The 16,849-nt window shown below is 40.7% G+C and overlaps 1 long non-coding RNA gene across 1 annotated transcript; it reads right to left on the reverse strand.

Annotated features, from left to right (window-relative positions):
• Window positions 1-7,938: 7,938 nt before the first annotated feature.
• Window positions 7,939-9,176, reverse strand: LOC143137404 (uncharacterized). The gene is made up of 6 exons (XR_012989952.1): window positions 9,122-9,176; window positions 8,989-9,012; window positions 8,783-8,821; window positions 8,442-8,477; window positions 8,256-8,339; window positions 7,939-8,055 (listed from the first exon to the last, which is right to left on the reverse strand). It is a non-coding gene; the product is annotated as an uncharacterized LOC143137404 (long non-coding RNA).
• Window positions 9,177-16,849: the final 7,673 nt, after the last annotated feature.

Genomic DNA, 16,849 nt, shown 5'->3' on the forward strand with positions numbered 1-16,849 from the left:
AGCGGCAGCGGGAGCCTGAGATTGGAAATGAGATTCAGACAAGCGCTACCTACCACTTATACTCTCTTAGCCTATGCTACTTTTGATACAATTTTAGAAATTAATTCCAGAAGACAAGTGTTGATGGATTATTAACTCTATAGCTTTTTAAAAAATTTAAAAATGAACACGATACAACTTCAATCTTTACTCAACCCCTTACTAAGAGGAGCCTTCGGAGGTGTATGGGCTTGCGATCAACTCCCCGTGACACATCCTCACCACAGACCTGTAGGATTCATAGTCAACACCCATCCGCATTACAAACAAGGTGAACATTGGATAGCTCTGTTTTTAGAAAATGAACAGCAAGCAGAGTTTTTTGATCCTTTTGGATTTCCGCCCTTTTATCAACATTATCCTGCAGATATACTGACATTTTTAAGGAGACAGGCTACAGAAATCAGTTACAATACCGTTCAACTGCAAGATGAAACCTCTTCCGTCTGCGGTCAACATTGTGCCTTTTACCTTTGTCAACGTACCAGAGGATTATCCATGAAGCAAATCATGAGGCTTTATTCTCAGAATGTTGAGAAAAATGATAAAATGGTTCAAGGGTATGTTCGAAAATATCAAAAGTGTGTAAAAGTGTGTTCCTCAGGCTATTGTGTTCAAAATGCTTGTTCTTTAGTCATGTTTAAAGATGATTATGGTGTCAATGCATAAAATCATGTACTCTGACTCAATAAACATTTAACAAGAACAATAAACTTTAATCTTTGTATTCTTTATTTTTTCCTTTGTTTCATTCAAAGAATTACAAAACAGAATAATAAAAATACACATCAGATTAAACAATGAAAAACAATATAAAACACATAATAGATTAAACACATTTTTCAAAAAAATGCTCAACTTTCCAACCAAGTTCTTTTTTGTGACTTTTTTCTCTGAGTTGAAGAGGGGGTACTAGAAGGGGTAGTGAAATAATCTATACTGTCCAGAGTTCTGTCCCAAGGAGGAGGTTCGTTTCTTAAGTCATAATCGTATTCGAGAGGCGGAGGAGTGTCTGATTCGTCTTGTTGTAACCAAGATTTGACCCTAGAAGAATGTCTATTTCTTAACCCATAGTCGTATTCGAGAGCCGGAGGAGTACCCAATTCGTCTCTAGTTTGGTCTTTTTGGAAGGAAAGATAGGGGAGGAAGCGTTACTTTCTAAAGCAAGCGCTCGTTTGATGTGTCTCTGCTGCCCGGGGAGAGGCGTAGAAGCAGAAAGAGAAGCAAAGAAGGCAGGATATTGTCTCATGTTTTGAATTTTTTGTCTAGCTTCGTTGTTTGTGACGACGGAGAGGGGGATGTTGCGAGAGGCCACCTCTCTAAGAAATTGCTCCCATCCGGGAGGACGATTTTGAAAAGATATTTTTTGAGGAGCCATTAGGTTTTTAATTAAATCTACTCCTTGCGAGACAAATTCACCCGTTTCATTCCAGAGAGGCAAAGACTGAGGATCCTGTAATTTTTGCAAAACAGCCTTGGCCTTTTTAGTTTGCCTTTCGGGTATATGTTCTAATACCTCCCCTACAATTTTATCCGCATCATCATCTTTACCTCGCTCAGACACGAGGTCTTTGGTCTCCGGTTCGGGGGGAGCAAGATCGGACGGTTCTGTGGGGAGAGATAGTTTGATTCCTTGCATCTCATCAGAACCTTGCCTGATGAGATTAAGATAACGCAACAATAGCTGGTTATAGAGTCTAATTTTCTCCCTCGGATGTAGATTTGTACGGTTTAAAATCTCTCTCATTTTATCGTCCAAATCATCAAGAGCATTTACTCTGATACGAGTCTCCTCGGAAGCGCCCCCGTGACGCAGCCTCTTCATTTCATCTCCGGAGATTAAATATAATTTCTCAGCGCCTTTCATGTTGTTTATTTTCCGGTTATCAGACTGGTCAGAAGCGGAATGGCGGCCCCCAACAGAGGGAGTAAAAATCCTTTACCCTTCTGTAAGACCAGTTTCTTTTTATTTTTTAAAGCTATGGTTTTAGCAGCCAAAACTTTAATGAATTTTCTATGTCTCTTTAGTTTCTTGAATTGCTCCTTGTTGAGAGAAATGTTACCCTTTAGAGCATTCAAAGCTACTTCGCACAGAGCCCTCAGAGCGTCGGGTGAACACTGTTTCAAAAGACGTTTTCTCACCGGGGACTTAGCAAAGAGTAAGGCTCTAAAAAATCCCAACTGGCTTTTAACTCTCTCGGACATCTTTTCCTTCACAAATAGCAAATTGTTTTTATGTCTTTGGCACGTAAACAGCCGGAAACTCTCCAGGTAGTAGTCCGCTCCTCAGTCGTAATCTATCTGGACAGGTTGCCGTGCAATCTACCAATAAATATCCGTAAGGCATGCTAGTAGCATCATCAAAGCTTTGCAAAAAAAAGTCTCTTTGCGAAGGAAACATCTGACCGGCCAGAATTCTAATTTGTAACTTATCGCGAGGATTTTTAAATAGAATCATATATTGGCTATTGAGACTGATGGTACGACTATTTTTACCCTTATGAAATACATTTTGACTGAGGTAAAACACAGAAAGTTGCCCGTGATGTCGGAGCTCGGTAAAAATCTTTACGACTTCGGGGTGTTGCGAGGCTGTGGACAAGACATCGTCGAGAATAAGCAAATGTTGGAAACCTCTAGGAAAAATACTATCGTCGGTGAGCGAGTCGGGAATCCCCTTTATAAAGTTAATCTTGATCCGTCTCTTTAAATCATCGTACAGAGGTTGCCATGAGGAATAAACCCAAACGATATTATCGGGTATTTGGCTGAAAACGTGTTCGGGATTCTCCAGCACCCGTTTCACAAAATGCGTCTTCCCGCAACCGCTGGGCCCTGCTAAAATCGCGCTAAAAGGAAGCTGGAGTCGGGGATCGTATTTTAACTCTGCGCTCTCTTCAAACGCCATCCTTTGATAGCCTTAGAAGGAAAGAAAGAAATCAGTAACCGAACGGTAAGCTCGTGTAGTCGGGGAACAATCTGCGTTTGTCATACAGCACCGAAAACTTTTTTTCAAGTAGTTTTGTGTATAGTGAAAACGTTCTTTTATCTCTGACTATGCTGTCTCTAGAGGTTAGAATGGAGGAGGAGGTATTGGGATTTTTTAGAAACTCTTCGGTTAACTCTTTGAAAGAATCAAAATTAACCTTTTCACAATTCACAAAAGTCTTACTAATTCCCTTCATTTTAATGGATACCTTCCCCGTATTGGTTTTGAAAGCGTAGCTTTTAGGACCGGCGGCCACCCATTCTTGAATGTATTCATCCTCTGATAATTCATTACTTAACCTCCCCAGAAAAGGACTTTGAGGCAAGGTTTCTTGATCGTTTCGTTGAGTAAATACTATGCTATCAGTGTCGTGATAAACAACGCGACTGCCTAACGAGTGCAAGAATTCGTATAGAACCATTTTGCCGTAGGCCGTGATGAAACTAGCTACTATAGCGTTTGTTTTTGTGGGTCTGGAGGAAAAAGGTGGAGCGTATTCCCACTTAACCAAAGCAACATTATCGTTTAAAAAGCTAAACTCTTTAATGTTGTATGTTTCGTTAAATACATAATTAAAAAAATCATCCGCTTTAGTGACTATGACGCTCTTGTCATAATTATTCTTTTGACATAATTTACCGTACAGCGTGTTCAAACAAGATTTTAACACCTGTCTCTTGGCAGGATTACAAGAGATTCTCGAGGGATCCAAAGATACCCCTTCAATTTCAGAAAACTCCTTCAAATATTTTTGTTTAGAGGCTTCATCCTTCACCAAGGAGGGAAAACCGGAGGCCTCTTGCTTTCCCTTTAGGAAAGTTTGTATGTAGTCTTTAAAGAGATCTGTGCTTTGGTTAGGGTAATGCCAAACCTGGTAAATCTTACCTACTTTGTAACCCAACTCTAGAGCCCTGTTAAACTCTTCGGTTACCCACACGCCTGTGATTGCTCTCTCTTCCTGAGAGTGCTTACAAGAGGAGGTTTGGTTGTTTATCTCGCTGCAAGTTCTGCAAAGAGTGAAAAGCAATTTTCCCGAAGATGATTTGTAAGGCAAGAGAGGAAAATACAGAGACCTAGGAGGGAACACCTTAGCATGCACGAGTCCGAAATATTCTCTGGGATCTCTAAAGTCTGAATAAATGAGGATGGGGTGGCCCGTAGGAAACTTTTTACAAGACATAACCGAGGGGTATAGCGAATTAACATCCAAGTAGCAAATCTTTTCATCGGGTCTGGCGGTGTATCTTAAACATATCGCCGAGGTGCGTCCTCCGTAGAGGGCTTGCCTGTATGAAAATGCTGGGGGGAGTTCAAAGGAAGACATGAACGCTCGCGCTTGAGCATCAGAACGCTTTAACTCATTCCAACGATGCTCCCACATTACAACCACCTCACACCCGTACAGGCTTTCTAATTCATGAATTCTATCCAAAGTTTTCTGATATAACGAATCAAAGGTTTCATCAGACCAAGGGCAAATGTCTTGGGCTCTGGTGCATTGCGGGCAACCGTGAAATGCGCAGCCCATAAACTCGAAACATATTTTTACACCATCCGCTTCAGCATAACCGTCTATATGATACGGACCAATCTTTTTTTCCCCTTTATTCAAAGCGTGTTGAATAAAAATGCCTCGGCAATGGGAAACGAATTCTAACCATTGAATAGAAGCGTGAGAATAAGCTTTAAAATGATCTCTGTATTTATGGGGGGTGACTATGCTCAGAGTGTTTTTTTTCAAGTGGTTCGTCCTGAACACCGTCATGCAAAGCCCTGGCAAAGATATACAAGTAAAGGGGTCAATAGCGGTCTCTGTAATAATTTCCTGGCGAAAGCGTAGACAGCCGAGCTGTAATATACGGACATCCTGTTGACAGTACAATTTCATTTCTCTCTGAAAATCAAAGACACCATGTTTCACCCCATCGTACCATTTTAAAAACTTTTCCCTCTCGTTCATGCTCATTTCATTAAAACCAAAATCTTCAGCGGGCGGGTACTTTCCCACATAATTTAATTTAGTCAGACAACTAAACTTGTGCGGGAAATATCCCTTTTCCAGCCTCAGTATCGAATCGTTATTATCAAACCCTAAAGCCTTAGGCATTTGAGATAGACGCATTGATAAATACGCAAGAGAATCTAGATATCGTTGGTTGTACAGGGGATCATGCATGAATAGCAATTTACTCCCTTGTAGAATGATGCGGGGAGTGATGCCTTCCGAAACTAAATAATTGAGTAAAATATAGTTATCGTAGCCCTTTGCATTATGAGCGATAAAGGTGTAATTTTTATACTTTTTTCGCCTGTAATGTTTGAAAAACATGGCTACACAACCGGGTCCTTGAGCACTGAACCATTCATCTTTGGAATTAACAGCGCAAACGAAGATGGGAATGTGCGTTCTCATGTTTTTTTCATCCGTTTTCTGGCTACACTCGAAATCATAAAATATGTATTTATCAGTAATTCCAGAGGAGGGAGTAACGGTTGAATGAAGCATTCGTGACTTTTTACTTCGTCTTCATTCATTCTTCGCCTTGTTGAACAATCTGTTTGAATATCGCCAATTTCTATCATCAATGATTCTCCACAAATGAGACAGATGGGCTCGGGGCACGAGTGCTTTGTGCGTTTTGTAATTCCTACGTTGTAAAGCATGTGGCACTCTTGACATTTTTTAAAAAGATCACAATTAGCATTGTATGTTTTTGATTTTGGGTGAAAGTTGAGTTCTTTGTGACGATCGAAACATTCAATGGACCTGCATGTTCTATTGCAGTCTGAGCAGTGTTTTAATTGATTTAGAGTGCAAGGTGCATGCTGACAGATGGAACAGCGCATAGGACAGGAATGAGACGTTTGTGTTGTATACGGTTTTAAGCAGTATTCGCAGAAAAACCTACAACCGAGGAAGCCTTTCAGATTTTTTATACCGTAGAAATGATTCTCATGTAAAAAAAGATAGAGGTTTTTTTCATATCTGAGGTTTGCATGCGTAGAATAGTGAGATAAACTTCCTTCATTATAGTAAAAGATTATAATGTTAAGTCTCAAATGATCTTCAAACCTCGGTACGTCGTGTAGAGATACGCCTCTCTCAGTTGTTAAGCCTATTGCCTTCTGTAACTCTAGCGCTTGTTTCAGGACGGTTGAATCAGCGTCGGAGGAATTTAATAGATGACAAATTGATAGACTAAAGCAGATATTTTTATAATCATTATTGATTATAAAAATGTGTTGCCCTTTTTTTTTAATAATCTCGCTTAACAACAGAGAAGATAATTTTCTTCTGTGACCCCCCTGTAACGGACGAATCAAATTAACAATGATGGAAGTGGGGTCATCGGCCAATAATATGCTATTTGATTGGACTAATCGGTCTAATATTTCGTACAACTCTGTCAGATCTCTACTATCTCTAGGTAAAATCACTGAAACAGGTACTGTTAGACGTTCATTTTCTACCCGAACTTGAATGAGGCTTCCTTCCTGCTGGTAGGGAGCAATTCTGCTGATCAGCTCATCGATAGCTTGTAACATAGTTATGTAATATTCGGAAAAATCAGGAACATTGTTTTCAGAACGGGGAATATTTATGTTTCTTATAAACTCTACATTACGAAACTTTGGTCTGTTACGAACGTAAACTTGGGTCTCTGAGTCATTACCTCCTCCCCTCTGAACAGAGCTAGGACCCTCTAACGGGTCATTATCAGAAATGTCAATACAATCAGGTCTATCGGTGTTGGAACCTCCTGCTTGGACAGAATCGTGAGCTCTACTGAGCTCTACTGGACCCTCTTCAACAAAAGTGGGATCTGATAACATTCTCAGTTGCTCTATCAGACTACGGTATTCTTGAGACAAATCATTAAATGAAACATGTTCTTCATTAGTTGGCTCAGTATTAACATTATCAAAAGCATCTGTAACCATATTAGTTGAGGTTGTATTAACATTATCAATAGCAGGTGTAGCAATATTATGACCCGATAACATTCTCAGTTGCTCTATCAGACTATGGTATTCTTGAGACAAATCATCATCAAATGAAACCTGTTCTTCAACGGAATTATCGCTAGAAGTATCCATTTTATATTATCCAGCAAGTTTTAAAACAAAAGTCAGACGGTAAATGGACTAAAAAGTAACCGATACAAAGAACTTTTTATTTTCGTTACAATTTAAAACAAAAGTCAGACAACAAAATTGACTAAAAAGTAACCAATACAGAGAACTTTTATTTCCGCTACAATTTCAAACAATAAAGCCAAACAGCAAACCCCAAACATTGATCAGAATAGTCTACTCAAAGTATTAATCCTCTACAATTTAGACAACAAAATTGACTAAAAAGTAACCAATACAGATAACTTTTATTTCCGCTACAATTTCAAACAATAAAGCCAAACAGCAAACCCCAAACATTGATCAGAATAGCCTACTCAAATTATTAATGTTGGTAATATTGTCTTAAGGAGTAATGGATGCCAATCGTTTCAATACGACAGCGGTCCTTATAATATTTACATCAAAGTCCCGAGCTATATTACATATTGGTTTATTTAATCGTTTATACACAGCAGGATCTATGATACTTAATCGTAAGTCATTCCAGATCGAATGCAATTTCACTCGAAACTCTTTGCATATATGTCTGGAGAAAAAATTCAGGAGGACATGTTGTCTTAACTGGGAAGGTGAAGGCTGTAGGCCTGCTCTTGCCCTGTTGTTTACACAAGACTGAGGCTGAGGTTGCTTTGGAGCATGAGGTGATGCTTGGCAGGCATCAGACTGAAAAACAAAGCCGTTTGCCCCTACCGCTTCATTATTATGATCACTCGATGGCGTGTTTGGTGGCGCTGGTGGTGGTTGCGCCGGTTGTTCTCCGTTAGTTGGAGTTGACTGTCTTTGTGGAGTGTTTCTTCGCCCCCTGGACTGCCTATTTGGGCGCGATAGTCTGCTCCGAGTTTTCTCTGAAATAGGAGCAAGTACCCCCGGTTTGACTCGGGGTCTCAGACCTATGGAAACAAACATAACATTAGTTCTAACTTAGCATACTTTCAAACATCGTCATACAAAAACTAACACTTTTTTCTCGAACCGCTAGATGGCAGTAGTAGATTAGTAATAGAGGAAGTTGTTATCTTTGTTTGTGTAGGTTAGTTTTGGCGGGAGTAGAGACGGGATTTTTCTTTTAGGCTGAATCAAATCAACTTACGCGAGGAAACTGTATTGGTCCTGTCTTGACCGGGCGTCAGTTCGTCCGATGAGAATTCTTCAAAGATTTCAGGATCAAGAAATTCTGTATGAAGAAAAAGCATATTTATTAAAAACATATTTTTCATTTTGAATAGTCACAATTTGAATAACTATGTTACGTATAGGCTATAGCTAGCCTACTTACGTTCCAATCCTTCGGCATCGAGTTGTCCTAGTATATCTAGCAAAAGAAAACAAATGTTACAAACAGCGATAGGTCTATGGGGATAGAATATTGAACAGCCGAAATAGCTATAGCTCAGATGGGAGAGTGTTTGACTGTTCAATCCCCAGGTTTCGGCAAAGTCTATTTTATGGACTGTGGTAGTGTAGCCTCGTGGTTAAGGAGCAGGAGTAGTGTGCGATAGTCTGAAAGCTGCTCTGCGGGACGATATGATCCTCTGTAGCCTAATATAGGCTAATAGCAGACATATGCAAGACGGTTTAATGTAATGTAATGAACATTTCGATATACGGTCTACTCACCCTGGAACTCGCTGCTTTGTATGAGTTCGTCGTTACCATCTGCGGAAAAGAACATAAACTATGAACTAGGGTCTTTGTTTAGTTGTTTAATGAAACCTCTAAAAACGTTTTTAAATGTACAAAAATTTTTCAATTTCCTCTCTCCCTCCAAGCGAACATGAATAGTGTGCGAATGGTAGGGTAAAGCAGGTTGAAATAAAACTTACCTAATGGATGGCTACTTTCTCCGCCTACAAACACGTAAAAAAACAAAAAAACATTTAGTAACGAAAAAAGGCTATGTAAGAATATTCCAGAAGCAAATCATTTCATAACCTATAGGCATAGGCCTCAACTCACCAGGAGTGGGAGGGTTTAATAGTCTCTCCTCACTTGTAGCGTGTGATCCTAGGCTATAAAAGAAGCATTCAGGTTTATATGGGATGATATAGTAAATATATTAAACTAGCTTATATGAAAAGGGAAAAGAGAACATAAAGTCTCATTAATATTTGCGGATGCAGCTCTAGCCTCTTCCATTATGCTCTGTCGGATTCTTTTGTCAGGCCTTCTCTTGTCGGATCAGGAAACAAGTTCTTTGCTGCCTTCTCTATAACACCACTAAAGATGAGATGCTTTTATTCTCCTCCCAAGGCTAAAAAGAATGCAATAGCCTAGTCTTTTGACATTCTTCTCTAAACTTAGACCTTACCTTAAACGTTAGGGGTATTGTTTTACCCTGACTGGAGGCAGTGAGACGCAAGCAGTCATTGAGGCGCCTGCGTATGTGTGTGTGTGTGGGTGTGTGTGTGTGCGTGTGAATCTACTGTCTCGTGACTTGACGAGTTGCGTTTTTCAAAAAATCAAGATAAGGGTTAAGCCCACCTCATTTCTTACATTCATTAGGGGTTGTGTATATGACCCTTGTATGAATAGGAGGGTTGCGTGCATGGTGCTTTGTATGAAAGGCCCGATAGTTCAGCCGCTGCTGTTTTATTTTTAAAACGCTCTCTCAAGGATGATGATCAGATAAGGTGCATTTCTTCTCTAAACTCTGACCCTAACCTTGAACGTTGGGTATTGTTGCACCCTGAGTGGAGACATCGAGGCGCTGAGACGCAACAAGTGATTGAAGCGCACATGTGTGCGTGTGGCTCGGGGTGTCTTTTTTTAAAACAAAATCAAGTCTACGGACAACATTGATGATAGAGATGAGGCAAGAACACGGATGAAGACATAAAATAAAAAGTTTATTTCATTCTTAAAAGTACACATGTTTAAACATCAAATGTGCAGGTGATGGTGTTGAAAAACGTTTATATTGCATCATCTCATTTGCTTCTTTCGGGGGCGAGCCGAGTTCCATCATTGATAACTCGGACGATACCGTTTCCATTTCAATATCATTCATTTCATCATTTGGAGGTATAGGAGGGAAATATTGTAGTTGTGTAGTTTTTACATTCAAATGGTACGCAATGTCTTGTAAGGTTTGAAACAATATAGGTAAATCAATTAGGAGAAAGGTCATTTTTCTTGGTACAACAACATCACGCTTTCTTGCGTTCATTCTTCTGAAACGAAACACGTTCATCCGAGTCACATCCTTACACATACGGATAACTAAAACATCTTTGGAGAGACCATCGATATAAATGCTCTTTGAACAGTGTTGGGAGTAATGCGTTACAAAAGTAATGTAATTACTGTAATATATTGCTGTTTGCGGTAACGCGGTAATGTAAGGCATTACAAAAAAAAAATTGGGTAATATTTACTCGGTACAAACTTCAGTAACGCGCGTTACAATGCAGTTTAACCCAAAATTAAGCGCTTGTTTTGTTTTGATACATATTCGCAAACACCACGCGAGAACAACAGAGTAGAAAAAATCCGCGCAAAATAGCTGCAGCAGACTCGCAGGCGGACTCTATTTGCGGGATGGACATAAGCCTACGCTCATTATTTTCAGCTCGTCAGAGACAAGGCTATGAAGAACATAATAGTTAGTGCACTTTGTGTGCGAAACCGACAGATTTCTCAGCTCGCGAAATAGCACAAGTAAATTAATGAAACATCTAAAGTAGTGCCACGCTAATCTTTTTGATTCTTGATAAAACACAAACTATGCTGTTGTGCATGTCAGCTTTGTGCTGTGAACTTAAATTAAGGAATAGAAATGCAGAAAAAGATTGTGTAGCCTGGCAGTGCCACCGCTCCCACCACGCGCATCACGCACTTTGCGTTGGGCACCAAAGGACAGAGGGGGCACCCAAATGTAACCAATGAATAGTAGCTTTACTGCAAACTGCGTTTCACTCTTCATCAATAACGTTTACAATGTCAAAATGCACTAACACGATGTTACATGCAAGTTTGTGTTCTCTCAATCACCACGTAGTACTAGAATTGGTGGGTCTTCAATCATTCGTTTTCCAAGCATTTAGGCTACATTCGCAAAACGAAATGTGAAGCAACATGTCATTGCATACTTCCATTTCCAAAGCAATGAAGGTTGCTTAAAACAACTTAACATTGTGCATATTATTGTTAATATTGTGCTATCAATGTAACTCAAACAAATAAGGCTTGTAAACAAGAGCTGGCAAAAGGGCATTATGACAACGTAAAGATCAATGCTCTTAAAGTGACAGTGCACCATTTATAAGTAAAACAGCATTTCTTCAGAAATTAATGTTTAAAAATACACAGTAATGGTCTGTAAATAATAGGCCTTTTATTTTACTTTAGGTGTTTGAGTTATCATTTAAATGTCACTCACTCAAAGCCACTCACTTAGGGCACCGAAATGGCCAGCAGGCCACCATCTTGACATGTCTTTATTAAAGGAACCATATGTAAAAATTGTATTTCAATTAATCATAAAATTGCCCTGATATGTCACTAGACATTAAGAAATCATGTTCATTTCAAATACTTATATCACTGACAACAGTAATCTGGCCAGGATATTGTCATTTAAAAAGTGAAGTTGCTGCCCTCAAATGATGTTGATGTTGTCATGTTGTGTTTTGGCCTAATGCGCCACCCTCCACCTATCTACTAATCACAAAGTCAGTAGTGTTTCGTCATCCGGTTGCCAACTCTGCCAGTCAGAGGGGAGGGGAAGGGGATACACCGCTCTACAGTAATTTGAAAGTGATTGTAGTACCCGTTTTGGCCACAATCTTATATGGTTCCTTTAAGCGTTGATTTACAATATAGTAGGCTCTCTATTGATTTTAATGAGTAGGCCTTGGCCTTAAAGTTACAGTATTTCTATCACAATTTACCAGACTTTGACCTTTTGTCGGTTTTTAACCAAATTCTGACTATGATTGTTCCTTGTATTGCATTATGAGCACTGCGCCTATTGCATACTGTTGCCTTAAGCCTAGCTCAGTCATTATGCTATACCAGATCTCCCTCCATTGGAAGAGCAAGCTGCATTGAGCATAATAAACTGCATTTAGAATGTCAAATCCATATTTCTAGATATTTTGGTGAAAGTAACTTAAAAGTAATGCAATAGTAGTGTAATGCCTTACAATTCAGAGACAGTAATATTATAATGTAACAAATTACTTTGAAATGACAGTAATAAGTAATGCATAGTACATTACGATTTTGAAGTAACTTGCCCAACACTGTCTTTGAATAATGTTTATACAAACTTTGAGTAATCATAACCTCAATCAGGGCACTAAACCCGCTGGATGGTGTAGCAATGCTTTGGTTGACGCTTTGACATCCCAACACAAACAGAAAAAACTCATGAGGCTTCAATTTAAAACTATGCAACTTATAACCGGGGAGAAACTGAATCATGCCCAACTCCACTTCGTACCCTTCTCCCGAAACACACTCGAGACATCTCCATATTACTCTCCGCTCCCTCCCGAGCAAAACAACGTTCCAAGGTTGTTCATGCTGCGGCTCCGTCTCAAATAACACTGGCCCCTCTCCGGTTCCAACATTAGCATCTTCACCAGTGAGGTAATGCTTTGCCGGCTGTAATGGGACCCTCTGCGCCGAAGAAGGAATTTGTAATTGGAATGTTGTAAAAGCATCGCCGGTTCCATCATTAGCATTTTCATCAGTGAAGTGAGGCTTTGCAGGCTGTAATGGGACCCTCCGTGTGGGAGAGGGAATTCTCTGCTCAGCCATTTTCACACAATGGCTAACCTAGGTTTCACCTCTTATGCGCGCTGATGCTGAAGAGAAGGAGAATTTTAAAAAGGTTACCCGGGGCCCCGATTGCATCTGCTCCTTTTATCCTCTCTGTGTTTACGACCCTCGTCCTTGATGCGTGACTTAATGCTTAAGGAATGCCTGTGTTTTTCAACATACATGTGCACGTGCAAGTTCAACCCCTATCCCCCATGCTGTGCTTGTTTTTCACATTTTTTGATTCCTCCCATTTGTTTAATCACGCCCCCTCCACATCTCCCGTTTTTCAGTCATTTGCAGCCAAACCATCCGAGGGAGAAGACGTGCGACTATAGGAGCTCCAGGCTCTGAACTCAGGCTCTCTCGCAGGCATCCCCAGGACTCTGTCTGCCTGCCTCTACCGCTACTACTAGGCCCAGGCCCAGGCTCTGAACTCAGACTCTCTCGCAGGCATCCCCAGGACTCTGCCTGCCTGCCTACCGTTACTACTAGGCCTAGGCCCAGGCTCTGAACTCAGACTCTCTCGCAAGTCACGCACGCCACACAGGCTCCACACAAATTCTGTTCAACTCTGCTGCCTCACACTCAGGTTGTGCTTTACAGACTTTGATTTTAATTTCCTTTTATTTTTTCAATAATACATTTTTAAAAAGTATTACTTCTTTTTATACATTTTTTAAAAACTTTAAACTTTTTAGGTTTTAAGGTACCAGAGGGAAAGAGAGAGAGAGAGACACACAGAAAAAAACAAAAAAAACAAAGCCATCCCCACCCCTTCGCACGACGTCATAAGACACGCCTGCAGAAAGTAAGACCTCCCATCATGACGTCATAAGATACGCCTACCTCACGTGATCAAGAATGATCTGGAAGGTAACGCCCCCTGGCCCCTAGCCCCGCCCTCTTAATCAGCACATTTTTGATTTAATTAGGGCCATCCATCACTTTTGACATAAGGTGGATTATATATCTCTCTGTTACCATCTGGCTAGTCTTTATTTCAGCCTTTATCTTTCCTCCCCACAATTGATTTTGCCTCTTCACAGTACAGTAAGACATCCTATATTTAGCTATGCATCTTGTTTTTATGGTAAAACATCTTATATTTGTTACATGACCATTATATCTGTGTATTTTTGGTCAGATGTCAAACCAGGAAAGGAAAACATCCTACTCTTTAAAAATTCTACTTGTTACTGCGACTTGCAGTTATGAGTAAATTAATCATAACTTCTGAACCAAAGGTGATAAATTGATTCTGTTTGTTTCACTGAGGAGAACACAACACTGTCTATCTTTCACACACTATATCTACAATAGACATTAGGTGAAAAGTAAGATTCATCTTGACAAATTGATATTTTCGTGTTTTTTGATGTTGAATTTTGAAGGTATTGTTTAAAAACAATGTGTGTTACCCTCAAACTTATTAACTATGATATGTGCCATTTTAAAGGGCTAGTTCTCCTGATTACAATGGTGGGTATATCTTATCTCTGCCATGTAGCATGGCCACACAATAAGCCTTTTTGTCTCACAAGGGCATCAAGTATGAAAAAACGGAATGTTTCGTGCCGTCGGCAAAGGTCTAATAAATTTATCATAACTTTTGAACAAAAGGTGATACATTGATTCTGTTTTCATCACTGAGTAGAGGACAAAATTGTGAATCTCCCATACACTCTAGGTTTTTCTCTATCTACAACAGAAATTGGGGGAAAAATGAGATTAATCTTGACAAACTGATAGTTTTGTGTTTTTTGGGGTTGAATTTTAAAGATATTTTTAAAATAATGTGTGTGTTCTCCTCAAAATTATTAATTATATTTTATACCATTTGAAAGGGCTATTTCTCCTGATTATAATGGTGGGTAAATTATATCTCTGTCATGTAGCATAATCACACAATAAGCCTTTTTGTGCCATAAGGCCATCGAGTATGAAAAAATGGAATGTTCGGCGCGGTCTGCAAAGGGTTAAACACACGTTCTTTCGCTTTTGTATCGTACCATTTCTTCATTTTCGATTGTGCACCTTGCAGATGCTTTTTCGCCATTTCACGTGCTGTGAACAGGCGCGATCGGATGTCACAAACGTGGTGTAACACAGTTCGGGGGTTAGACTCACTCAACCAAGCCTCCTTGAGAACCGCAAGTGGGCCGCGGGGCGTATGGCAGAACACTAGTTCAGCCGGGCTGAACCCAGTGGACTCTTGGACCACTTCTCTGGAAGCCAGCAGTAACCAGGGAACTCCCTCCTCCCAGCTCGCCCCTAGTTCAAGACAGTAGGCCTTGAGCATTGACTTAAACGTTTGGTGATACCTCTCAAGTGCTCCTTGGCTTTCGGGATGAAATGCGCTAGAGATGTTGTGCTCAATCTTAAGCTGTCTCAGAACCTTGGCAAAAACACGAGAAGTGAAGTTAGTTCCCCGGTCGCTTTGTACTACCCGGGGTAGTCCGACGAGCGAGAAGAACTTAATCATTGCTTGCACCACAGTTTTGGTCGTTATCTTCCGCAGAGGAACAGCCTCTGGAAAGCAGGTATTGGCACACATCAAAGTGAACAAATATTGGTACCCACTAGTGGAACGTGGGAGCGGACCTACACAATCAATAATTACGTGCTCAAAGGGATCTCGGATCACAGGGATCGGGTACAGCGGAGCGGGAGGAATCTTTTGATTCGGCTTGCCTATTATCTGACAAATGTGGCAGGTTTTGCAAAAATGCCTCACATCCTTTTTAAGTCCTGGCCAATAGAAATGACGCAAGACGCGATCATATGTCTTAGTGACGCCTAAGTGTCCAGCAGCAGCATCATGGGCTACTCGTAGTATTTCCCCTCGATAACAAACAGGCACAACGATTTGAGAAACTGCCCGCCAATCGTCTGGAACATTGTGAGGCCTCCATTTTCTCATTAAGACCCCTTCGCGAAAGAAGTAGCCTTGAGGCTGCGACACAAGATCAATGGAAGGACAAGCCGATGCCAAACATGACGTGAGAGTTTCATCCTCCACTTGGTTTTTAATTAAATCCGCCCTAGATATTGGAATTTTTGGATTTTGAGTCAGCCACTGTTTTTTCTCATCCCTGCCTATGGCAGGTGATACAGGTTGAGAGGTGTTAGACACAATTATTTTTGACGAGTCCGAATTGAGATCCGCCAGAAAAGTATTCTGCAAATCCTCAAATGCATTCGCATTGGACGCATCGATCTGTTTGGTCATTGCACGGGTGATAGCGCATGATGGAAAAACATCCGGAAACTTTTTACCGCACTCGTCCTCCTCAGGGCGCAGTGGCACAGCAACAACTTCTGGAAATTGAACTGACTTTTCCCAAATACCCCCACCAGCAATATCGTTCCCAAGAAGAAAGTCGATGCCTGGAACTGGTAAAGACGGCCGTACTCCCACTACGATGCAATCAGAAACCAGCTCAGACTCGAGCTGGACTTTATGGAGAGGAACTGGAATAAAAGTCATGCCTATCCCACGTACCAAAACACTACTCCCTAGTGCAGTTTTGTCAGACAAGGGTAGTACTCCCTCTAATATCATGGATTGGCTGGCACCAGTGTCATGAAGAATTCTTATAGGTTTAAGGTTATCGCTGCCTGGGAGGGAAACGTAGCCTACACGCACAAATGGCTTGTAAGCCTCCGACTGATCACACTCAAGATCCGTACTCACACTTGGGATTCATTGAGGTTTTCGTTTAGTAGCAATCAACCTGCACTTTTAGCGTTTTTCCTTTTGAGTGACAGACAATCTGTCACCAGGTGACCGGGTTTCTTACAGTAATTGCACTTGATGTCGGAGCTATCAGATTGGCGTTGTGAGCTACTCTCCGGCGGCGAGTTCACCCTGTTCACGGTCTCAGGCTTCCGCGGCTTGTCGCGCACTTTATGGGTTAG

The sequence above is a fragment of the Alosa pseudoharengus genome, unplaced genomic scaffold, assembly GCF_046254945.1.
Source record: "Alosa pseudoharengus isolate Yale_2024_CS ecotype anadromous, Long Island Sound unplaced genomic scaffold, YU_APseudo_1.1 YU_APseudo_1.1_scf_21, whole genome shotgun sequence".
NCBI lineage: Eukaryota > Metazoa > Chordata > Actinopteri > Clupeiformes > Clupeidae > Alosa > Alosa pseudoharengus.